The 25,933-nt window shown below is 41.1% G+C and overlaps 1 long non-coding RNA gene across 1 annotated transcript; it reads right to left on the reverse strand.

The window, feature by feature from the left end:
- Nucleotides 1–589: 589 nt before the first annotated feature.
- Nucleotides 590–21,306, reverse strand: LOC117068236. The gene is made up of 4 exons (XR_004431038.1): nucleotides 21,112–21,306; nucleotides 6,525–6,773; nucleotides 1,789–1,867; nucleotides 590–745 (listed from the first exon to the last, which is right to left on the reverse strand). It is a non-coding gene; the product is annotated as an uncharacterized LOC117068236 (long non-coding RNA).
- Nucleotides 21,307–25,933: the final 4,627 nt, after the last annotated feature.

A 25,933-nucleotide genomic window follows, 5' to 3' on the forward strand; every position in this document is an offset into this window, starting at 1 on the left:
ACCCAGTTCAAGCTTCCCCAGCGGCTTTGTTCACCTACTTAAACCTCAGCAATGGTGGGCACCCCTTCCCCAGCCTCGCTGTTGCCTTGCAGTTAGATTGCAGACTGCTGTGCTAGCAATGAGAGAGTCTCCATGGGCGTGGGACCCTCCAGGCCAGGTGTGGGATATAATCTCCTGGTGTACTGTTTGCTAAGACCCTTGGTAAAGCGCAGTATTAGGGTGGGAGTTACCTGATTTTCCAGGTGTTGTGTGTCTCAGTTTCCCTTGGCTAGGAAAAGGGATTCCCTTCCCCCTTGTGCTTCCCAGGTGAGGCGATGCCTCGCCCTGCTTCAGCTCTCACTGGTTGGGCTGCACCAGTTGACCAGCACCGATTGTCCAGCACTCCCAGTGAGATGAACCCAGGACCTCAGTTGAAAATGCAGAAATCACCCATCTTCTGTGTCGCTCGAGCTGGGAGCTGGAGGCTGGAGCTGTTCCTATTCGACCAGCTTGCTCGGGATCAGTTATAATGCTTTTAATTCTGCCTTTTGATACTTTAGTGATTGTATTAGTCAGTTCAGGCTGCTGTAACAAAATACCCCAGGCCAAGTGGCTTAAACAACAGAAGTTTATTGTTTCACAGTTCTAGAGGCCAGAAGTCCAAGATCACTGTGCAAGCAGGGTTGTTTTCTGGTGAGGTCTTGCTGGTCAGGTTGCAGATGGCCACCTTCTTGCTGTGTCCTCACATGGCCTTTCCTCTGTGCACCTGTAGAGGAGAAAGAGATCTCTAGTGTCTCTTTCTCTACCAATAAGAATACCAGTCCAATCAGATTAGGGCCCTACACTTATGACTTCATTTAACTTTAATTACCTCTTTAAAGACTCTATCTGTGAATGCAGTCATATGGGGGTTAGAGCTCCAATATATGAATTTTGGGGGAAGGGGAGTCAGGCATGATTTAGTTCATAAAAGTGATATTTAGTTTTATTTTTTAAATCTTTGTTCAAATATAATATGCAGTAATAATTAAACATACACATACAAACATAGAGAGGATTATGGCCCCAGGTCTAGCTATTGTCAGGGTCCGTATTCTTAGAGACTAGGACCATGTGTCTCAAAACTTTGCTAAAAATGCCTGTTTCTTAGCTTCAGCCCAGGCTACTGAATCAGAATCTCAAGGGGTGGCATTTTTAAATAAGTATCATAGGAGATTCTTGGGTACACTGAAGCTTGAGAGCAACTGGACTCCTTTTCCCTTTAACTGTGACTAATTATTCTTCCAGATCCTTTCTATCTTTTATACCACGGGTTGGAAAACTTTTTTCTGTAAAGGGTCAGATTTTCGTTTTAGACTTTTAGGGCCATACGGTCTCCACTGTGCCATAGTAGCAAGAAAGCAACCACAGACAACAAATAAACAAATGGCATGTCTTGTTCAATCAAATTTTATTTATAAAACAGGCAGGTGGGGCTGTGGGCCATTTAACCAGAGGTATAGTTTGTGGACTCCGGGCCTAGACAGTCTATTAATGCTACCTACTCAAGAGACAACCGTGTTGAGGTTGGTTTTATATTTTCTTGAGGTGAGAACAAGAGTTGATTCTCTGAGATTCAGATTTAGAACAGAGATTCACGGCCAAATCATCAATAAACAATTTTGAATGCAGATTTCTGTGCTCTCCTTTCATCTACTGAGTCAGAATCTCAAGAAACCAGGACTCAGGACATCCTTAGGCTCACCAATGACCCAGATGCACAGACAGTGGAAGGGATTCTGGAAGAGGATGCAGCATGACCATACTTACTTTGCTCCAGGTAAGGTGGAGTGTTGCTGCTACAACCAGCAACTTCTCCTCCGCATGACAGACACTGCACCCATGGCCACTGCAGGGGGAATTTCTTTTTTTGTTCAATGAAATCCAAGGAAATGGGAAAACTCACCTAAAGCTAGCCTAGACCTTAGCCTTTAGGAAAAATACAGGCCGCATGATCCTCCTTGGGAAACTTCAGTGGCTCAGGAAACTAGACACAGTCCTACTGAGCCACACGCAGCCATTCCCACCATTCCCATCTCATTTCCTCAACCTCTGTGCCATCTCTTGAGGACAGGATTCTAAGAACCAAATGGGGAACTGAAATAACTGTGTGCTTTAGAGTCAGATAAATGAGGGTTAAAATCATAGCTCTGCCATTTTTAAGCCAAGGGAATTCAATCAACGTAGACAAGTTTACTTTCCCTGAACTTCAGTTTCTCTGTTTTCAAAGCAATAAAATGGAAATAACAATAAATACCTCATAAAGTTGTTCTGAAGATTTAATGAAATAGTGGAGCTGAAACTTGACCTATCACAGACACTTGCTTGGTGTCAGCAGAGGATGAATGGGCACAAGCATTATTTTTAGTAAACGTTTAAATTTAGAATAATTTTAGATTTATAGAAAAGTTGTAAAGATAGCACAGAATTCACCTATACCCTGAGCCCAGTTTCGTCTATTGTTCACAGTTTACGTTAGTGTGGCACAAGTGACTCAATCAATGAACTAATATGGACACATTATTATTAATTAAAGTCCACACTTCCTTAAGGCTGCCTCAAGTGTCTTCGCTCTGTCCTATGCAGGTTCCCACATCACATTTAGTGATCTTATATCCTGAGCCTCTGGGAGACCCTGGCCATTTGTCACTCCTCTTGTTTTTCATAATCTGGACAGCCTTGAGGAGTACTGGCCAGGAATTTTGTAGAATAAATGTCCTTCAATTTGAATTTGTTAGATGTTTTTCTCATGGTCAGACGGGGGTGGTGGGTAGTATTTTTTATTTGTCTTCTTTCTGTAGTTTCCATCCATGTTATTCAGATTCTCAGGTGATGGGCCATCTGACCCAGAATAACAAGGCCAGGAGGGAGAAACCTGTCATTATTATGGAATCAGGGCAGCCACAGGAAGGCATAAGTGCAATAGCACTACACTGAGCTTAGATTTGCAAACAAAAAATGTAGGTCTCACTTGTTACACATGTGCTTGTTATAAAGTTAATTTGGGATTTTGTCCCAGGAATGGGTGCAAAGTAACAGCTCTTGCTAATTCCTTAACCGTAGGTAATAAGTAGTAATAAAAAGTTCTCTTTGTTCATCACCACTGAGTTGCAAAATTTGCAGGCAGTTTATATCTCTATGTCATAAAATTTAAACAACAAGCTACTCCTTCAAGGTCAGTTAGTGAGAACTCGAAAGATCTGAGTCAGGCCATCAATAAAATATGGCAAAATGAGATCCATGTGGACAATCTGTCGTGTTCAAAAGTCTGAAATGAAATATGATCATCAAATGATACAGAAAATTTCAGCAGCTAAAATTCAGCTAGGTTACTTGAAAAAGTTGCCTGCACTGGATAGCATCTGTTATAGATGCCAGAGATGCAGTTGCTATTAAATTGTGTAAAGTGTCTTTTAAGTAAAAACATCACATTTCTTTTCCACTATTATCAGGAACCAAGACATTTGCATATTATTGCAAAATGTATGCTGTCCAGAGGGTGTGTATGATAGACTTTGATGAAGCTAAAGCCAAGATCAAGGAAAACTAAATAGGAAAGATTCATTATTGACTCCCTTCAAGCACACACATAACTCCCATACACGGGAATGGCAACTGCATGTGCCTATCAAAAGCTGAGTATTTGCTCAAGCTCTTAAGACTGAAAAATACAGTTTCCTCATCTGTGAAGCGAGCAGGCAGCACTAAATGGTCTCCAGGGTCCCTTCCAGATTGAAAGTCCCAATGTCCTGTAATTCTATCATCCCAGCCTTTGATATGAATACTCAATGAGAAATAAGCTCAAATCAGGCCTGACAGCCAAAATATAATGCAGAGAATCAGTCTTCCTACTCCTAATGCACTAACTGAATTAATGTTTAATACATGGCTTGTCCTGACACATTCCATTCTGTATCTGGTAGCAATACCAGCAGGGTAGGGGAAATCCTTGGAAAATGCAGCAGCAAATGTCTATAATGATAATGCCTGTTGAGCACAGTTTACTGTGGGCTAAGTTTAAAATCAGCCCAGATTGTTAAAGAAAAATACACATCAGGAGATTTTCCAGGAGATTAGTTGGCTTTTTCCACACTTGAACTTTGGGAACTTGGAAGTCAGCCCAAGATCTCATAACTTGGCAACAAGGGGTGGGGTGGGCATGGGGGACGGATTTGGAGAGTGTAGAGAGAGAGGTTTGGATTTACTCTACTTCCCTCTATCTAATACTTTTCTGATATCCAACACAGTTCCTCTTCCTTTAATAAGTCAGTAATACCAAAGTCAACAAACACAGGAAAGCTGACTAAACAGCAATTGACTCTGGCCTACTGTAGTTACTACAATGAAATGATGCCATTAACTGGCCCTGGCCCCATCCAGCTCAGCACTGAGATTTCTAATCTTACACAGCTGTGCAGCTCCTGGGCGCCTACAGCCCAGAGAGTCTGACTCAGGCCTGAAAGACGCCTCGTCTTCGACTCTGCAGATCACCAAAGAGGGTCACTTAGTTTGCTTGCCCTTGCTGCTCACAATGTAGCCAGGCAACATCAGCACCAGTTGGGAGCACCTGGCAGACTCTTGGGCCCCACCCCACCCCACCCAGAACTACCAAATCTCAATCTGCTTATTAACTCCGCAGGTGTTCCTATGCACACTGAATTTTGGAAAGTGCTGGCCTAGACCTTCCCTTTGCTTTCCTCTTTGGGAGAGAGAACAATGTAGCAACTTTAGGTCTTCAAGGCTTCAGTTTTCTGAAAGGGCACCAGATTCTAAGCATCATAAGAAGTGGTATCCAGGCCAGGCATGGTGGCTTACGCCTGTAATCCCAGCACTTTGGGAGGCCAAGACGGGTCGATCACCTGAGGTCTGAAGTTCAGCCTGGCCAACATGATGAAACCCCATCTCTACTAAAAATACAAAAATTAGCCAGGTGTGGTGGCATGCACCTATAGTCCCAGCTACTTGGGAGGCTGAGGCAGGACAATCGCTTGAACCCAGGAGGTAGAGGTTGCAGTGAGCCAAGATCTCGCCACTGCACTACAGCCTGGGTGACAGAGCGAGAATCCATCTCAAAAAAAAAAAAAAGAAGCTTCATCCAAAAAGAGAGTTTATGGTATTCTGCTCTGTGTGGCAGGTTAATTGAGACGGCCCTTTGTTGTTTGTTTGTTACCCATCCACAAGCAGACACAGAATCAGCATTTGGGGGATGCAGAGACCAGGGATGACTCCTTCCTCCTGGGAGACCTGGGATTCCAGTCTGTGCTCCACGCACAGGTGCTCCTGGGAGCGATTCTGGGTCATCAGACCAGAGAATCACACTCTCTGCTATCAGCATCCAACCTACTCGAGTCCCGACCCCACCCTGCCAGGAGAGTCCAGCAAGCTCCGACGGCCTGAGCACAGCTAGGCTGGACATTGGAGGCAGCCCTGGGAGATGGTACGTGGCCTGTTCATGGAGAAGCTGGGTCTACCGCCTGGCTACCTCATTTAGATGTGGTTGCATTTAATCACCATTTTTTGTCATTGTTGTTCCTTGAACAGATGAACCCCCATGCTTTCACAATGCCCCTTCTAACGTATTTTCACCGTATTCTAAACCATTGCTACTTAAGAGTGCAATCCAAGGACTACAGGTCATTGGCATGCCTAGGAGCCCATCACCTCTGCAAGGCTCCTGCCCCACCTGCTCCACTGAGTCTAAATGTGAATTTCAAAAGATCCTGCATGATTTGTGTGCACATTAAAGTGAGAAACATTGTTGTAAACAACTACTGCATACCATGAAAAGACTGTTGGAAATGTGCTCAAAGAAGAGCCCTCCTCATCCTCTCCCTAACTGTACCATAACACAGAGCTAGTGCTGAAAAGATAACAGCACATGATGTGTCTGTGTGATTACTTGTTTCTCAAAATTTGTTATTTAGAGGAGTATTTCTTGCAGTGGGCTTCTTTTTGACTTTATTTTGACCCACTAGTTCAGTACTGGTCCCAGTTCCCAAATAGTTTGGTTTTTATTGGTGAGATGGGGTGGTGGATCACTGAATTAACTGATGTCCATCTGCAACTAAGTAACTGGGTGGGTTCAGAGCCCTTCCTCTCACTGACTGCTTAACTTCTGTCCTCTACATTGTTGCTGTCCTTTTATGATGCTTTTCCTTGCTTCCTAGGCATGGTTCCTATATTACGTCCATCCTCAACCCTTTCTCTTCCTTGCCTTACTCAGCTTAATTCCAGAGCATGATTTATAAAATATCAGTCTAAATAACATACTAAACTTTGTATATAAAATGATAGTCTCTAGAAATATGTCCAAGTCAGGTGTTTCTATGACATTTCTGGAGCCAAAAGCAAAATACTAAACACAGTTAAAAAGGAAACCTCACTTCTTCCATTAGTAATACCCAAACAGTGACATATTCAATGCCTGCTAAATTCTGAAACCTGGAAAAATGCAGCATTGATGTGACTTACCACTAGAAGCAATTAATAAGATTATAATGACTTACCAAAAGTTACCCTTTATGATTATGAATCTTTGTACATTGATGTCAGCGTTTCAACAATGTGACTTGTCTCTTGAGGACAGGAATCATAATTTAAAGTCATTCACCTTCCTAGTGCCAGCAGTGCCCAGGATCCCATAGAGTGATGGCTATGCTGGGAATGATGGTGCCAGTGATCACCAGGATGGAGATTTTGCCATTTTCAAGATGGGTTCAACCCTTTCAGGATGTAGATTTTATCTTGTAGTTATTCTGTTTTCCAGAAAGAATTAAGTTTAGAAGCAACTGTAAGAATAGGAAGTCTAGCAAAAAGACTCTTGGATCCTTCAAGAATGATTCCTCTGCTACAAAAAGGTTCTTCCCCTTTAGAAAGGAGAGCATGGGGCCAGGCACAATGGCCCACACCTGTAATCCCAGCACTTTGGGAGGCTGAGGCGAGAGGATTACTTGAGGTTGGGAGTTCGAGACCAGCCTGGCCAACATGGTGAAACCCCTTCTCCAATAAAAATGCAAAAAATAGTCAGGCATGTTGGTGTGCACCTGTAATCCCCACTACTTGGGAGGCTGAGGCAGGAGAATCACTTGAACCTGGGAGTTGGAGGTTGCAGTGAGCTGAGATCATGCCTCTGCACTCCAGCCTGGGTGACAGAGCAAGACTCTGTCTGAAAAAAAGAAAAAGAAAAAGAAAGGAGAGCACTGGAGAACCTAAATTTTGGGTTTAATATAATTTCATCAACCATCATTTGAAAAAAGACTCCAGGTTCTCCAAAATGTAGCCAGGCATCAGCAGCATCAGCACCACCTGTGAGCACATTAGAAAGGCAGACCCTTGGAAAAACAGTTCTCCAACCTGCAGCAAATCCTGCTCTCTCCTTCTCCTTTAAAATGTCATATTTCCCTATAGACATTAGTCATATGTATCTATTTGGAAAATGAATTTATACCTAGAGCAAGGAGGTTAGCTTCAAAGTAAAGCCAGGAAGAGAAGGGGTTGAGGATGGATGTAATGGAGAAACCATGCCTAGGCAGCGAGGGAAAGCATCATAAAAGGACAGCAACAATGTACAGGAGAGAAGTTAAGCAGTCCATGAGAGGAAGGGCTCTGAACCCACCCAGTTACTTAGCTACAGATAGACGTCAGTTAATTCCATGATCAACCACCCCCATCTCACCAATAAAAACCAGACTCTTTGCGAACTGGGACCAGTAATGAACTAGTGAGTCAAAATAAAGCCAATAGGTACCCATGCTTTCCCTTGCAGCTTCAATTCTAGCCACCACTCATACTTAACAATCAAAGTTTCATGAACTCACCTCTTTGAGCCTTTGTGTCTGATGCTAAGTCTGAAAAGAGTACCTTCTTCCTGCCTGACCCAACCTCCACTCATGCTCGAGGCCACTACTTTCCACAGTGAGTTTTTGCTGATATTCACATCTGCAAGGCTCTCTTGTGGTAGCCTGTGTTCACTCCTGTTGGAACTTATGAAATTATCTCTTTACTTGTCCTCTTCCTATCTCAACTGTTATCTCCTGAAACATAGAAGTAATTTTGTTTGGTTAATTTGTGCCTCACGTATTGCTAGGATATGTTAGATACTCAATACATATGTATCTAATCAACTCATGAATACTCTATGATACTTATTGATCAATATTCTTAAATACCACCAGGTTCTCAAAAAGTGGCTCCTGCATGAAAAGAAATTATTTTCTAAATTACTGTTTCATATTTGTCTTTACATCCATCACTTATTCCTACTCTAAAGAAAAGGGGAAAGAAGCCTTGTTATAGCCACAGTTTCCTGTTCTCACTCATAAAATGTTCATTTTATGTTGCTGTTGGGATGTAGGTGGTTTGTGCAGGAACTTGGGGTGATAGAGGAAAGCCAGATGCAATGACTTTTTGGTCCTTTCCAAACTCCAGAAGATGTCTTCAGACATTTCTTTTTCTCCCTCTCTTTTCAAAATTAGGTGGGACCTTCTAGGTGCCACCACAATCCATCTCTACACTAATGATATTTATCTAGCTGCGGACATAAACTTTCAAACCTTCTCTTGACTCCTCACCCAGATCTGCCAGGAAAGCTCAGAATGGAGCAGCAGGAGGGGTGGAGAAGCACACTTTGTGCTTAGAGCATCTCTTTTCCTTCCCTCAAACTTCTACTCTCCCACTACTGTATTTTTCTATTACTGTCTACTTTTCATCATGTTTGAGAAGCTACTGAACAGGTGTTTCCTAAATTCTAGAACTAGTGCCTGATTAATGAGCAAATTATTACAAAACAGTATACAACCTCCAGATGAAAAGCTTAATTGCAGAGTATTATGTCAGGACCTTAGAATTCATAGCATGTAATATGTACCCTATTCTATTGCTGCTGTCTAACCACTTCCACAATTTCTGCAGAAATTAGATAATTGTCTTTTTAAACTATAATCGTCTCAAAGGGAAAAAGAAAACTGTCATGACAGTGCAGTCCTTCCAAATAGAACTTCGTGATCAGTTAATTGACTTGGAGGCATCTTAAAGAAAATTTTAAGATCACCTAATCAAATCATCCATTTTCTAATTAGGTATAGTGAAGCCCACAGAGGCTTTGGGGATTGCCCAAAGGCCAAGACTTGAGTCTCACAACATTTAATCTAATCTGGCATTCATCTCAGTAGTAGCTCTCAAAGTATGCTCCACAGACCAGTAGCCTCAGTATAACCTCGGGACTTATTAGAAATGCAGACTCTCCACCCCATCCAGACCTATTGGATCAGGGCCTCTTGTGGTCAGGCCCAGCAATCTGTGTTTTCACTGGCTCTCTAGGGTGTTAAGATGCACCCTCGGTTTGAGAACCAGTGCAGATGCACTACACACCATCCAAACATTGCTCAAAAGTAATGGGCAAGTCTTCTGACTCCAAGATCGTGTTGACCAGGGAGTGGGGTGGAGAGAAATATTCTGATAGCCAAAGGAAAGGTGATCCAATAAGAATAAAGATACAAAATAAGAAGGAAAAGTAGGCTCAGAACTCCAGTTGGAATGCCTGTTGAAGTAGCAGCAAGATCCCTGCTTAGCCTTAGCTGTGAAATAGTGACTTTTCCCTTTCAGAAAATAGAACATGAGAGGATGGAGGAAGATAAAGAACTAGTTTCCCTTCCCAATCACTTCCTTAGCTCCAGAAAGTTTGCCTCCTAAGGAATTTAATCAGGAAATAAGATCCCAGTAGGATGTGGAGTAAGTTCTTTCTTCCACAAATCACCTGACAGTTTCCAAAGTCATTAATCAGCATTTTCAATTCCACTCCTCCCATGTGTGGGGCTCAATCTCTCCTTCCTTTACACAGTGGAGAGCATGGCTTTCTTCCTGCGGCCCAGTGTCGCCAGGCTTATGTCTTCACAGCTCATTTCCGAGGAGATGGGGGAATCTTACCTCATAGCTTTTGGCTTTCAAAGTGCATGAGAAAACCCTTGTGGGTCTAGCTTGGTTATTCTGCTACAGCGTGGACTATGTTCCACAGACAGACAGAAGAGACACTATGATTAACCAGGTCTGCGTCACAGAACTATGCTCTAAGCAACAAAAAGGTCACTGAAATTAGGGATCCCCACCAGTGACCCATGACAAAAATGAGTGGAAGATTGGTGTTCCCAGTGGAAATAGTGGAGAGATGGCTGCTATGTCCCTTCTCCCAGCATTGGCCTTACGGAGCCTCAGAGCAATGATATATCCTGATGATGTATCATTGATAACTAATGATTTTCTAGTTATCATGGATGATGATAAACTAATTTTTGTTATTAAATATTTTGCCATCACAGGACCCATTTATGTGGTTAACAGATTAGAGAAGGTGTGACACCAGAGGATTTGAGAGGGATGCAGTTCTTGGTGAAATTAAAACAGCAGATTATGGTAACCCAAAGTCCAAACACAGACATGACCCATGCTAATTCAGAACACAGATTCAGGAACCAAAGGCCACACTATTCAATCTTGCTTCTATCTTATTCTATCAGGCTAAACCTTGAGGTGACAGTAGAAAGAGTATTATCCCTTCCATAAATCTTACCAAGGAGAAAGCTAACACCCAGAGGACTTTACTAACACTATTAATAGTAACAGAGCTGCCCCAGATCCTAGTTCAATGCCCTTACAATGATATCAGATTGCTTTTACACAAGAAAAAAGAAAGATAATCAGGCTTTCAAGGTAAGACCATCCTGGATGCTGATATACATTCTGATGATCACAGAAATAAGCAGAAAGGTGGTCAAATATATGAATATTGTCATTTATATGTTAGGGAACCAGAGGTGAATGTGTATCATATACTATGCTTTCTTCCTCCAAGTGAATTTTCTAATTAGAGTTCAAGTATGGTTCAACTGGGGATGGAGGGACTAAAATATGGAACTTTTATGGATCTGCTCCTGTGTCTTATTTTATATCAAATTCTTGACCATTCTCATGAGTTTAGATCTGATTTATGATGACTTAGGAAATTGCATATAGATCCAACACTGCTGAAATAATGTGACCATCTGAAAATGAAGGTGAGGAAAGAGTCTTAATCCACTCCAGGAGGTAATTTAAAATCTGAGGGGAAAAATAGATAAAACATGGAGGAGACCAGCAGCAAAATAAAACCTGGCAATGCTGTTCTGATTGAGAAGCTAGGGAGTGGAGAAGCAGCAAGCTCTGCACAGTTGGAAAATTCAGGGAGTGCTCATTTCAGTGGCCAGTTTTTGAACATGTCAGTTTAATTATTATGCATCATAGTTGACAGCGATGCATATGGAACCAATTACAGCACATGTTAAAATCAATTATTGCATATTTCAGCTATCCTAAACACTGGAAAAAGCGTTCTGTACATTGCTGCAGATTTCAACTCCACTAATCATTTTTACTATCATGGTTCAACAAGAAAAGGAAATATGTGTGTGTGTGTGTGTGTGTGTGTGTGTGTGTATACGTATAAAAGTATACATATATACCTATACTGAGAAAAACACGTTTCACAACCAACATCAAAGGCAAAGCACAGAAACAGTAGCAATAGATAGAAAAGTTTCAAACGTTTGTTCTTACAGAAGTCTAATCTTCCATCCTGCTTTTTCGAAGAGAAATAACAAAAAATAAAATTCCTTGCTATCTCCCAAGCACTGTTTTGATCAATTTAATCCACTTTGGCCTCTTTACCAGCAGTGAGGTCCATTCTCAGCTGCTGTCTACTGGCTATTTTGGTCTAAAATGTTTGCCTTAACTGTTTACCCTGTTTCTGTGGCCTTTTCTCCCCCTTCAGATTTCTAACTCAAAAATTCTCCTTCAAAGTTCACAGCTTATTCATTTTCTGTTTACTTTTATATGCACCAACAAATAACTGGGTTATTGAAAAATGAAGGTGAGGAGGAGGAGGAGAAGGAAGGTGAAAAAAGTGAAGGTGGATGGCATTTGCCATTCCTAGGAGATTTGCACATTTGCTGGTTGTATTAAATCAGCAGCCTGTATGGTGTAGTGAGCTCCAAAATACGTTTCCTGTGAAGAAGGCTTATATTCTGAAAATTTGGATTTCTACTTCCTCTTCACCATGCATAACAAAAGTGAGCTGCAGAAAATTCATTGTCTGAACTGCACTGAAGGCTTGGGGACACACACTGGTGTCCCATGGTGATAATTTATCTACGCAAATCCTCCTGTCCTGAGATGAGGCAGGAGCTCCAAGGTGACTGAGCATTCCAAAAAAAGCCACACGCCTCACAAAACTTGGCTCCAGGGAGCAGGTGGGTGTGGATCCCGGGAAAGGGATCAGTGGTGTCTGAGTCAAGAAGAACCCAGTGGTCCAAGCAAGAGCAAAGAAAAACAGCCCATGTGGTTTAGTCAAGAGAGCGCCGGGCGGGATGTTGGGAATGCTGACTTCTCTGCTCAGCAGCCTGCCCAGCTGGGGCAAGGTACTCAATGCCTCGTTGTCCTCCAGACTGTCACCTGGCAATGAGGGAAGTGTATCAAAGAGAGAACGAGGCCTCTGAATTGCTTCAGGGCCCATAAAAGGAGGACTGCTCCATTTTAAAGTTTTTGAGGATCAGGGTGGGAACCACTTATGCTTGTTTGTTCTGTGACTAAACGATAGACCCCAACTTGTGCCAGCTGCCCTTCCTTCCTTCCTTCTTTCCTTCCTTTCTTCCTTCTTTCCTTCACTTAAGAAGTACTTATTTTGAACTAGCCCTAGAGATACCCATTCTCCTCTAGTGGAGGTGATAGATTACCAGCGAAGACAAGTGCATCAATAACCACATGGACATTAAGGGAAGTAAAACAAGACCCAGGCCCCTGGGTTATGTTTCAGATAAAGGGAGAATCTGCACTATACTGTACACATGCCTGTGATCTGCCACAAAGGGAGTATGGTGGGAAAGTGGAGGAGAAGGAATCCAACATTGCCCCTTCCCAAGAATTTGATGAACTCTTAAGTCTGCATTGTGATTCAAATGATTTAAAGGGTTTCTTGTGTTCCATTCAATAAGTGGGGACCTAGGCTATGTGAGCTGAATAGGAAAATCTGCTAGTGGCCATTTGTGAGATGGAGGACAAAGCTCAGACATAGTTTGGGAGGAAGGAGTTTCATCAGTCAGGGTCCCAGAAGAATATGGAATTCACCCATATGGTTCAAATGTAGAAACACTGTCCAAGGGGCAGCAGACAGAATGTAGGCAGAGTGAACCAACAAGGGTTGGGAGGCCCCCAGAGACGAACAGCAGCTTGGAGCGATTTGGAGCTATTACTGCCCTAGGAGACACTAGGAGCTAAGGAAGAGGGCTGCACGGGGGAGCACCCACCAGAAGGGAAGTGTGCAGCTTCTACTGGAACTGTGATCCCAAGGCAGGGAGGGAGTGGAGGAAGAAATGCCCCATCTCTCTTCTGTTTGCTGATGGTCTTCGACAGAGCCCAGATGTGGCAGTCAAGCAGATCAGTTCCTCAGCAAAGAAAAACGTATGTTTATATGGCTGGAAGTGGCCAGAACAAGGGCTCCAGCAGCCCCAGAACATGCCCAGTTGCCCAGGGTTCAGGGACCATTATCTCAATGTATGTGTAACCAAATCTGACACTCAAATTGGGATGCTCTAGAACATAATTCACCCCAGCAAAGGTGTGCAAGGAGAGTACAAGACAGGAGCCAGCACTAGATGAAGAGACCTAGGATCAGTGGTGTAGAGCATCATGTCCCCAGCATGCTTTGGGCAGGCTTATGTGGTCAGGGAGGGAGGCTTGGGAGAGAACCTCAGAAAAGTTGAGAAAAGTCCTAGAAAGCTTTACTAAAGCATTTGTACTTGATTCTAAAGCAATGAAAACAAGCTTTTAAGATGAGCCCACTCACTTCACCTCTCTGTTCAGAAACACACAAGTGCTTTTGACCCCAGTGGGTTCAATAACAAGCTTGTGAGTAGATGCAAGTGGCTTCTATAAGTTAAAGCTCATCAGAAAAGCCATCAGTAGTTTCATGTAGTTAAGAGCATGGGTTCTAGCCTTGGGTACACCACTTACCAGCTGTGTGACCTTGGGCAAGTTACAGACAGTTCCTCAGTTTCCTCGTCTGTAAAATGGTGATAAAAATGGCACTGACTTTATTAGATTGCCTTGAGGAGTAAATGAGCTCATATTTGAAAAGATCTGAGAACAATAATTAGTATCCATCTTCATAGCAGCCACATATAATGCATAATAGTTACAAATTCAAAAGAGATATTATTATTGTAACACTTACCAACTGACCAAGAACATTGAAAACATACCCCTGAAGAGCACTCATAAAGAGCTTTCAGCTATAAATAAGAATCAAGAAAATATTACTCGTCCTAGGCTGCCAGCTCATCAAAATTATCCCAGACAAGACCACAGAGCAGAACAGACATCTGAGGGTTTTTTACATATACTCCCTTATGACAGAGAGAATGGCCACATACAGTCTAATGCTGAACGTGCACACGTTGTGAATATTTCCAGACCTACAAAGCTTCTAGGTGGCATGTCACAGCATTCTAGAGGCAAGCTGTCAGTGTCACAACACAGAACTTTCCTGAAGGCATCTCAGAGCCAGAGGAGTAAACAGCGGAGACCAGCTCCCAGGTCATCTGCCTGTAACCCTCACTGTTGCTAAAACATTCCAACAAATTACTCTTACCATCCCATCTGATTCACTTGGTATAAGCAGAAAGTGCAGACACCCATGTGTGGTCTGAACCACATGACCGTCAAATAAAAAATATAAAATATGTCATTGTATTTCCCCAATCCTCTGCAAAAGAAAATGCAATGTTTTTTTTCTCTTTTTCATTTTTCTGTTGACGTTCATAGCTCTACAGTTGACATTTGGTCTTCTAAAATGTCTGATATAGAGGTATCAGAGGTTTAGGCAACTGAAAAGTGGAAGCATAAGGAAGGTGTTTCGTAGTTTATCAAACTGTGAGTACTGATACCTCATTAATTTTTAATGCTTCCTTCAACCAAGGCGAGGCAGCGTTTTCCTTCGGCAATCTTAATGATGCAAGGCCTGCCACTCACACAGGTGTTAATGGCAAAGTAATTTTGAGGTTTCTGGATGAGACAAACATTCCACATTTGTAGAACAAACATTCAGGAGGGATCCAATGTCAATGTTTCCTACGGATTTTTTATTAATAGCTCTGCTGCCTGGCCTGCTGGGATGCTCTCAGGAAGGGACACTGTTGTCCAGTCAGTCCTCGCTGAATCACCCATGCCCACTACAGCTCAGACATGCTCACATTGTCCTCACTCCTCACCACACCCTGGAGAGGGCATCTTTCCTCCGCATGCTGTTCAAAAATCGACACAGCAGAAGAGGAGCCACAAGATACCAGGACCGACCCAGGAAGTCTCTGCAGCATTATTAAGGCAAGGGTGCTCCAGAACAGTTGTTCTTAAAATGCAATTCTGCAGTTCACCCAGGAACTTGTTAGAAATGCAAATTCTCAGGCCCTACCCCAGACCTTCTGAACCAGAAACACTGGCGATGGAACCTCCCTATCTGTACATCAACAAGCACCGCTCCCCCCCCAACACCTGGCAACAAGTGATCCGATGCCTACTGAGCCAACCAATCAAAAATTACACAAATGCAAATGTGGTTTTGTGTAAGCAAGGTTAGTACTTTATCTGCATGGCGAAACCCTACAAAACATAGGTCACATCTGTTGCTCAATCTAGAGAGAAGGACCTAGGGTCCAAATGTCAGTAGAGGCTTCAGGACATTGAGGAACTGCCCTTGCCATTATGTGGAAAGAGAGAAAAGGTGAAGACTACCCCTGCTCCCTCACCCAGCGAAACCAAAATGCCTAAGGGTATAATTTAACAGAGCCATTTAATGATCAGAAAGGGGCTTCCTTTGTCGGTCAGAAGGAAGGAGGAAAACGGAAGCAGCACATCTGCAATGAGGGAGAGAAAGCCCCTTTGGCAATCTAGTGCAAGCCCAGTTAGAGCATGGTTTTGGAGCCTCTGCACAGCGGGTCTGGGACCACAGTCTTGGGATGATGTGACACTCCCTCAACAACCTGGCAGACCACAACGACAAGAAGGGTGGTGATAGATGATACTGGATCAATTACTTGGATTCCACCACTTAAGTAGGAGGAACTTAAATGAGAGCTAGAACTCCAGCCACCATGCTATGCAGGAAAAGGAATAGAAAAACAGCTTATGATTTTTGCTTCCTGGCTGGGAAGGGGTCTGCTATGCAAGCAATGAAGTGGTTTGACCTGCTTGTTTTGACACCATGTATGCAAAGCTTAGTCTGTCTTGAGGATTTTAGAACACTGCGCCTAGAATTTTATAGCCTCATGTTCTATCACAATTCCAAAAAGACATCTGCATGAAAACAAGAGGTTTGGAATCTATTTAACAGAGCTACAGTCCTGATGTAGAGAAGAAATAATATTCAGATGGCATCCTCTGTCTATCCATGGTGGCTCAATACCTGCCTTCAGCCTTCTAGGGACTTTTCCTTGCACTTCCTACGTACACTCTTCCTTTAGCCAAGCCAGCTGCCCTCACTGTCACAGCCTCCAGTGTTCAACACTTCCTAACTCTATGCTTTGGCCTATCATACCCTCTAGGCTGAGTGCTGCCTCAACTCCCTCTCTGGTTACTTGCTCCCAGGACTCTCTTACTCCTCTGCATCTTCACTGTTCAGTTTCCCTCTCTCTGACTTTTCCCTTCTTTTTATATGTTCATAATGCTCTGCCCTGTGCTGTGCACTTGGACTGGCACAGGAAGTAACCCTCATGAAATCCGTGCAGGCGACCAGGTATACAGGTTTGGCCCTCAGAGCAGTCGATTTGTACATAACCAGTTATTTACATTTCAATTCCCAAATTTTACCAAGGCAAATTGCTGAAATTAAATTAATATCTGTTTACAATGGCTTTAAAAAGGATTTTTTTTCTTTCAAGTATTTGCCAGATTAGAAACACACAACCTATGTTTCAGAAAACTGAGGCACAACAGGTGTGGAAAGAGCCCAGCAGTGCTTGCCACTCTCTTAGACTGAGAAGTGAGGTGGGCTCTTCCTGCAGAGGGTAGAAAAATGGGGTGAAGAAAAGGAAAGGTAACAAGATTGAGTCCACCCATTCTATCCATCTGTATCAGTTCATTTTCACAGTGCTGATAAAGACATACCCAAAACTGGGAACAAAAAGAGCTTTAATTGGACTTACAGTTCCAGAGGGCTGTAGGCAGGAGGCAAAAGGCACTTCTTATGTGGCAGCGGCAAGAGAAAAATGAGGACGAAACAAAGCAGAAACCCCTGATAAATCCATAAGATCTCGTGAGACTTATTCACTATCACAAGAATAGCAAGGAAAAGACTGGCCCCCATGATTCAGTTACCTCCCCCGGGTCCCTCCCACAACATGTGGGAATTCTGGGAGAAACAATTCAAGTTGAGATTTGTGTGAGGACACAGTCAAACCATATCACCATCCATCTATCCATTCATCCATCTAACTAATCATCCATTTATCTATCCATTCATCCATCCATCTATCCATCCATTCATCCACCATTCATTCATCTGTCATCCATCTATCCATCCATCCACCCATTCATCCATTCATTCATCTATCCATCCACCTTTCCCTTCATTCATCAATCTATCTATAGATCCATCCATCCATATATTTACGTATGTCTATCTACATAGTGTTCGGTGGCTCAAGCCTGTAATCCCAGCACTTTGGGAGGCCGAGACGGGCGGATCACGAGGTCAGGAGATCGAGACCATCCTGGCTAACACGGTGAAACCCGTCTCACTAAAAAAATACAAAAACTAGCCGGGCGAGGTGGCGGGCCTGTAGTCCCAGCTACTCGGGAGGCTGAGGCAGGAGAATGGCATAAACCCCGGAGGCAGAGCTTGCAGTGAGCTGAGATCGGCCACTGCACTCCAGCCTGGGCGACAGAGCGAGACTCCGTCTCAAAAAAAAAAAAAAAAAAAAAAAATTATATTACATATTGTAAAATTATACTAATATACTATTATTAGGATATAGTTTCAATGGTTATAACAAAAAAAAACCATACCAATGGTGACTTAAACAAGATAAGATTTCTTTCTCGCTTGCTTAAACACATAGGCTTAGGCAATTCTGAACTGATGTGGTGGCTCAACAGCATCAAGACTCAACTTCCTTAGTTCTCTCTTTGCTGTCCTCAATGATTAGATTGCATCTCCTGGTCTCATGTGGCTACTTCAGCACCCACTGCCATGTGCAGAGCACAAGGGACAGAAGGAAAGATATGCGCAGACTGAGAGGTGATATCCACCATCGCCATTCACATACCTCTGACTGTAAGTTTAGCATGTGGCCACCAGCACTTTAAAGGTTCCTCTGGACAAGGACCGCACTCAGTATACACTCAGATAAACTATTACTAAAGGAAGAAGGATGAAAGGGATATTGGATACCTGTATCTCTGCTGTACTGGCTATTCTGATTTAATAATGTAGAAATTCCTAAATTATAAAAGATATTCATATTATACAAAATTATTTTCCACAGAAAGCACTAACGTGTATGGGCTGTTTGCCATCGTGTGCCATCTGTCACTCCAGCTTCCCATTGCCATTGTCATCTTGACTGGGCCCTACCACAGCACACCGTTTCTGGGTGGAGATTAAGTTCATAGACTGTTAAACTTTCCTCTATGTTTTTAAACTTATTTTATAGAGTGGGATTTATTATAAATGTCATGCAATTTTATTATAAAATAATTCAAAAATGCAAATAAGCAAACAGAAGGAGAGGAGAAGGAGAACAAAAAAGAAGAAGGAAAAGAAAGAAAAGCATTTTGTGGTTCTATCCCACAGAGACCATGATTTGTAATTATTGGTGTACATCACTTTATTTATTATTTCTCTACCAAATAAAATCACAAAGTATATATGACCTTGGGACTTAGTCACCCCCTACTTAACACATACACTTAATAGTACAGTATAAATTTGGTTCTATCTGAATACAACAACATTTCTGCAGGAAATTTGCTAATATCTATTACAATATACCACTGTAAGATGTTTTAAATTATCTAACTATGTTGAAGATGAAAGTTTTACCACTGAAAACAATAAACAAATTCTGTGGAAATACAGAGCTAAAGCAATGGAAAAACTACGTTATCAGCATTTATGCTTTGAAATCTTAGATTCTTTGGGCAGTCAGTAAGCAAAAAGAGGACAAGAGAACTGGAATCAGTGTTTTATCAGCAGATAATATTTGCAAAACTATTTTATGAACAAGGGTAAGTGGAGAGGTTCATTCCTTTCAAGAGAAAGAATTCTAGAATACATTCCATTACCAATATTCATCCCTATGTGAAGATGATCAAAAATATGTACATTGAAAAAAAGAAAAAGAGGATAAAAGATTGTACTGATGTCCAAAGAGAACAGATTGCTCTATTGTAGCTGATGTTTCCTCTTTCCCTATAATCAAGCATCAAAGGCCTAACAGACAATGGCTAAGTTGTCCCAGATGGCGGCACACACATATGGGAAAAGAAGACCAGTGCATGACTGTGCTGATGGGGATAGGACACATTTCCTAAATGTCTATCCAGGAGTACAAGGCAGGCCTGGCCAGACCAAGGCTACAGACACATCGAAAGAATGGAAACCTGACAGTTCACCACTGAGGAAGCCTATTTGGGTGCCAGTCATACAAGCAGCATGCGTAGGTTGCCTCTTGTCTGCAACACTCATCACTCATTAGCCCACTGGAGCCTCGTGCTTCCAGGGCAAATGTGAAATAAATAAAACTGACAGGTCCTGCTTTGCAAGAATTTATGTCGTCTTTTTTTTTTTTTTTCATGGCCATATTGGGTCCCGAAAAGGGCTTCCTCCTCCAACCCTAGCCCCAGCTTGCATCCTGGCCAGGTAACCTAACATTTATAAAATACCTCATTCTCCACATTTAGCTGGAGAGACAAATCCTTGAAGACATTAGAGATATGTTTTGCTTAAAAGCAAATTCTGATATATAAGATATAAGCATGGGGTAACTTTTTATTCTACAAAATAATTCTGAACTTATAGAAGAATTTCTCAGACAATTCTCAGTGAGCTTTTTAAGTAAGAGGCAATTTACAAAACCATTCATATTCAACTTTTTTCTGAGAATTCATCTATTGTGTAAAGTTAAGTACAACCACATTGTTAGAGTAATCAATTAGATCGGTTATTCATACGATAAAAGCCACTAGTAACATTGTGTCTTATGGTTGACAGCACTTTCATAACTATGATCTTTCATAACTATGACCCTACAACAACCTCCAATGAGGTAGTAATTACTATTCTCTCTGACACACTAATGAAGACAACTGAAGCTCAGAGAGGTTGAGTAACTTTTTAAGAATACACAGCTAGTGGATGGTAGAAATGGGGCCAGAATCCATTTCTTCTGACTTAACCATACTTTCCTCTCATTTCAACTCTTGTGGTATAGAACCAGGATGACCACGTGTCCAATTTTCCTGGTATCACCCCTGTTTAAGCCTTTTCCGCAGAATATATTTATTAAGAATGTCTTCTTTTATTCTCAAAAGTGACCCTATTTGTATGATAAATGACAGAACAGTGTTTTATGTTCCATATTTTACAGGCTTTAAGATTTCTTGTGATGCCACATAGGGATGGAGAACAGGGAAAGAGGTATAAAGACCAAGTAGGCTCAAGAATCCTTAATTGCATTTCAACTGCAGTACTCATACCATTATCTGTTTTTGTATATTTGTTCTGTTTTTAAACAAAATGCAAGACGGATACTACTCCTTTAAAAGGTTGTAAAGCCTTTTATCCATAAAAATATTAGCAGATGTAAGACTATGGAATACACATCATTAGTACAATCTAACCACTACAGGTGGAAAATAATGGATTTAATACCAACATTGACAGACTTATACGTTCAACAAAACAAAGCATAGGCTATCATATCACTTAAGACTGGTGGTTGCTATTAACTGAAAATCCAATTCACTGATTTAACTAAAAAGTAAAGAGAAAAAATAATGACAGTATTGACTCACATAGCTAAAAAGTCTGGGACTAGATCCAGATGCTCCAAGCTGTCATTAGAAGTTGGTTTCTCCATGTTTCACGTCTGCCTTACACTCTAATGGATCCATTCTCAAGATTTCTACTGCTCCCTGAGAGTGCAGGGTTTATATAGTGTCAGCAATCTCAGCAAAATGCTTTGCGTCTGCCTGATTGGTCTTCCTCTCTCCATTCAAAGCAATCAGGACAGCCAAGTGAAAGCAATGCTCAGATTGGCCCATAGGAATTGCCATCCACATTCTGCACCTGGAGGTGGGATCGGCCCAAAGTGCATGTCAGGAGAGTAGAGGAAGACAGATTACACCAAGAATGAAAGAGGGGAAATCATTATAAACCATTTAGATACTAAAGGGGGAAAATGTATACTATGCCGTACTATCACATACTACAAATAACTCCACGCTGGTAACTAGATAACTTAGATAAAACAAGGTGATGTTGCATTTTGGAGGTGAAGATTCCATCCTTCCTTTTGCACCCATATCCTAGATTCTTGGGGTAATCTGTCTTCCTCTGCTCTCCTTATAAGTGAGAACATGTGTAGTATTTGACTTTCTGTTATTTGATTTAAGATAATGATCTCTAGTTCCACCCATATTGCTGCAAAAGACGTGATTTCACTCTTTTTTATGGCTGAGTAGCATTCCATGGAATATATTTATATACTACCACATGTTTTCACTTATAAATGGGGCCTAAAAAAAGGTGTACACATGGACATAGAGTGTGGAATAATAAATATTGAATACTTGGAAGGGAGGAAGAGTAGGAAGAGGGTGAGGGATGAGAAATTACTTAAGGGGTACAAATGACACTGTTTGGTTCAGGCTTTACCACTATGCAAAATATCCGTGTAACAAAACTGTGCTTGTACTCCCTAAATTTACACAAATAGAAAAAGGAAAAAAGAACTCAAAAGGAGAAAAATAGTCTACTATATTTACGTAGCTATTTCTGTTTATCTTCTTTTATTTTTGAAGTTCCAAGTTCCATCTCTTATCATTTCCCTTCTGTCTGAAAAATTTTTTAAGCAATTCTTTTGGCACAGATCTGATGGCAATAAACTCTCTTAGTTTTCCTTCATTTGACTATATCTTTGGTAATCCTTCATTCCTGAAGGAATTTTTTGTTGAATAAAATCCTGGTTTGATAATACTTTTCTTTCAGCATTTGAAAACGTGTATCACTTCCTTCTGGTCTTCATGGTTTCTCAAGTATCCCAGTACTTAATGCATCATTTTGCCCTGGCTGTTTTCCAGGTTTTTCTTTGTCTTTTGTATTTAGAACTTTAATGTATCTGGGCATTGATTTATTTGGGTTTATTATGTGTTGGGTTTGCTCAGCTTCTTCAATCTTTACCTTTGTCTCTTTTACCAATGTGAAAAGTTTTCACTCATTGTTTTTTCAAATATTTTTCTACACCAGACTCTTTCTCCTGTCTTTTTGGACTCTGATGACATGAATAGTAGACTTTTCATTATTGTCCCACAGCCCATGAGGTTCTCTTTTTTTTCTTCTCTCAAATTTTCTATGTTGTTCAGATTAGATAATCTTTTTTGTCTATCTTCAATTTTACTGACTTTTCTCTTTCTTCTCCTTACTGCTATTAAGCCCTTTTATTGAGTTTAGGTCTTCTTAAAGCTTCTATTTGTTTGCTGAGACTTTCTATTTTTCTCCTTATTTCAACAGTGTTCACAATTTCTTCTTGGGGCATTTTTAGAGTAGCTGCTTTAAAACCTTTGTCAGGCAGTTCCAGCATCTGTGTGTTGTCATCTGTTGACTGCCTACCCTTGCAAGCACAGATTTTCCTCATTTTTCATATGATGAGTAATTTTGAAGTGAATCTTAGACATTTTATTTCTTGTGTTACAAAACTCAGGATCTTGCTTTAATTCCATACAGAATGTTAACATTTTTGTTTTAGTGGCAAATTGACCTGATTAAATTAAGCAACATGTTCCAATTTACCTCCTGAGAGGTGTGGTTCTAATCTCAATTCACTTTTCAAAGCTTTGCAGTGCAATTCATGGAGAAACAATAGTTTTTCAACAAATGGAGCTGTAACAACTGTAATTTCACATACAACAAAATCTAGATACAAAGTTTACAACTTTCACAAAATTGATTCAAAATGGACCATAGACCTAAATATGAAATCCAACTATAAAACTTTTAGAAGATAACATAGGAGAAAATATAGCTGACCTTGGTTTGTTGATGAGCTTTTAGCTACAACACCAAAGCATAATCCATGAAAAACTGATGTTAAATTTCATTAAAATTTAAAACTTCTGCTCTGCTATTTAAAAATTTAAAAACAGGCCAAAGACTTACAGGAAATACTTGCAAAACACTTATCCAATAAAGGAATTGTATCCAAAATAAATAAGGAAATCTTAAAACTCAAAAAGAAGGAAATGAACAACCAATTGAAAAATGGGTAAAAGATCTGAACAGGCAGCTCACCAAAGAAGATACATGTGGCAAGTAAATATATGAAAAGAAGTTTAACATCATGACATTAAGGAGTTGACAATGAGAAAAACAATGGAATACCACTACACACTAGTTAGAATGCCAAAAAAATAAACAAAAAACAAAAAACAAAGCAATACCAAGTGATGGTGATGACGTGGAGCAACAAGAACTTTCTCCTTCATTCCTGGTGGGAATGCAAAATTTCACAGTTACTTCGGAAGACAGTTTGGCAATTTCTTATAAAATTAGACTTATTCTTACCATACTATCCAGCAATTTCTTTCCTGTTTTCTAAAATGAGTTGAAAACTTACATCCATAAAATCTGCATATTCATGTTTATATCAGCTTTATTCATTATTGCCAAAAGCTGGGATCAAGCAAGATGTCTCTCAACTGATGAATGAATACACAAACTGTGGTAGATTTGGAACGTTATTCAGGAATTAAAAGCAATGAGCTATAAAGCCACAAAAGACAGAAAGAACCTTAAATGAATGTTGCTATGCAAAATAAGCCAAAAAGAAAAGACTATATATTATAGGATTCCAACTATGAAACATTCTGGAAAAGATAAAACTATAGAGACAGTAAAAAGATCAGTGGTTGTGAGGACTTTGAGGTTCAGGGAGGGATGAGTAGTTCACCATGAGGGATTTTTAGAGCAGTGTAAGTATTCTGTATGGTACTGTAATGTTTGATACATAGCATGCATTTATCAAAACCCGTAGAATGTACAACACAAAGAATGAATCCTAATGTATGTAAACCATGGCCCTTAGCTAATAATAATGTATCAGCATTGGCTCATCAATTATAACAAATGTCCCACACCAATACAAGATGATAATATGGAAACCATGAGTAGGGGAAGCGGGGTCATATGGGAACTTGGTATTATCTATTCAATTTTCTGCAAACTTAAAACTGCTCTAACAATAAAGTCTACTAATTAATTTTTTTAACTCAAAGAAACAAAAAGCTTTGGCAGTGTTCTTTACATCTATCACAGGCATGTGCCCCTAGCAGCTGGTCTAGGCCTGGGCAGTGATCTGTCTCCTGCTCTGCTCTCAGCATCCCCCATGCTTATTACATCAGACCCATATCAACCGTGAGGACCACTCTCCTGGTGCCTCTCTCTCCATAATCTCCCAGGAATTTCCAGCTCCCTCAAGTACTGTTTTAGGTTTTCCAGCAACAAAGCCAGGACTACACACTATTCTGACATGCACTTCTGTAACTACGCATCCAAGGCCAAGGGGTAGAAGGAACAGAGAAAAAAGTAGTAAATTCACCACTAACTTTGGCACTTTAAATTCTGGTTGTTTTTTGAGTCACTTTTCAGAGTCCTCACAGCTGCCCTGTGCCTTATGTTCAGGTTTTATAGCCACAACCAGTGAGTGAGATGAGTGAAATGTGCTCCCTCCATTATACCTGGGACCAGGACTTCTCATTATTTATTTAGACACTCCAAAGACCAGAGCGAAATGGACAAATATGCTGTAAAATGAAGTGGTCTGCACACCTCGAAAATGCCAAGGTTAAGTTAGACAAAAAATACTGGGGAAGTGGCCAAAATTAAAGCACACTGAAGAAACAAAACATAACAATAAGGATAACAATATGGCAAAATTAAATACAGTCTGTGGATTGAATAGTAGTGTTGTATCCTTTTAAATGTGCTGATTTGGTAACTACTATGGTTATGGAAAGGGGTATCCTTGTTCCTTGGATATACACACCAAAGAATTTACGGGGCAGAGGGCATGATATCTTTAGCTCACTTTCAAACGGTTCAAAATTCACATAAACACACACACATATGCACGTGCACACACACACACACACATCCCTGCACATGCAAGAAGGTTGAAGGGTGCAGAGGAAGGAGAACCATCAGGAGGATCAGGAGACCCAAGTTCTGGTCCCACTTCCCCTATAAGCCTGCACTAGGGCCAGTCATCAACTTTGTGGTGCCTCGTTTTCCTCTTATAGAAGGTGGATAGGATAAGTGACCCCTAAAATTGCCTCAAACATGCCAAATGTGTGTATATAAGAAGGATGGAGTTCTGTCTCCATGGAACTCTCACGAGTACTGAGGCTTATGTGGTAAAAGAAAGAGATGGGGGAGAGAGAGAGAAAGAGAGAAGGAGGAAGGAAGGAAGGGAGGGAGGGAGGGAGGGAGGGAGGGAGGGAGAGAGAAAGAAAGAAAGAAAAAGAAAGAAAGAAAGAAAGAAAGAAAGAAAGAAAGAAAGAAAGAAAGAAAGAAAGAAAGAAAGAAAGGAAGGAAGGAAGGAAGGAAGGAAGGAAGGAAGGA

This window comes from Trachypithecus francoisi, unplaced genomic scaffold (genome assembly GCF_009764315.1).
Source record: "Trachypithecus francoisi isolate TF-2019V2 unplaced genomic scaffold, Tfra_2.0 Lachesis_group21, whole genome shotgun sequence".
Classification (NCBI taxonomy): domain Eukaryota; kingdom Metazoa; phylum Chordata; class Mammalia; order Primates; family Cercopithecidae; genus Trachypithecus; species Trachypithecus francoisi.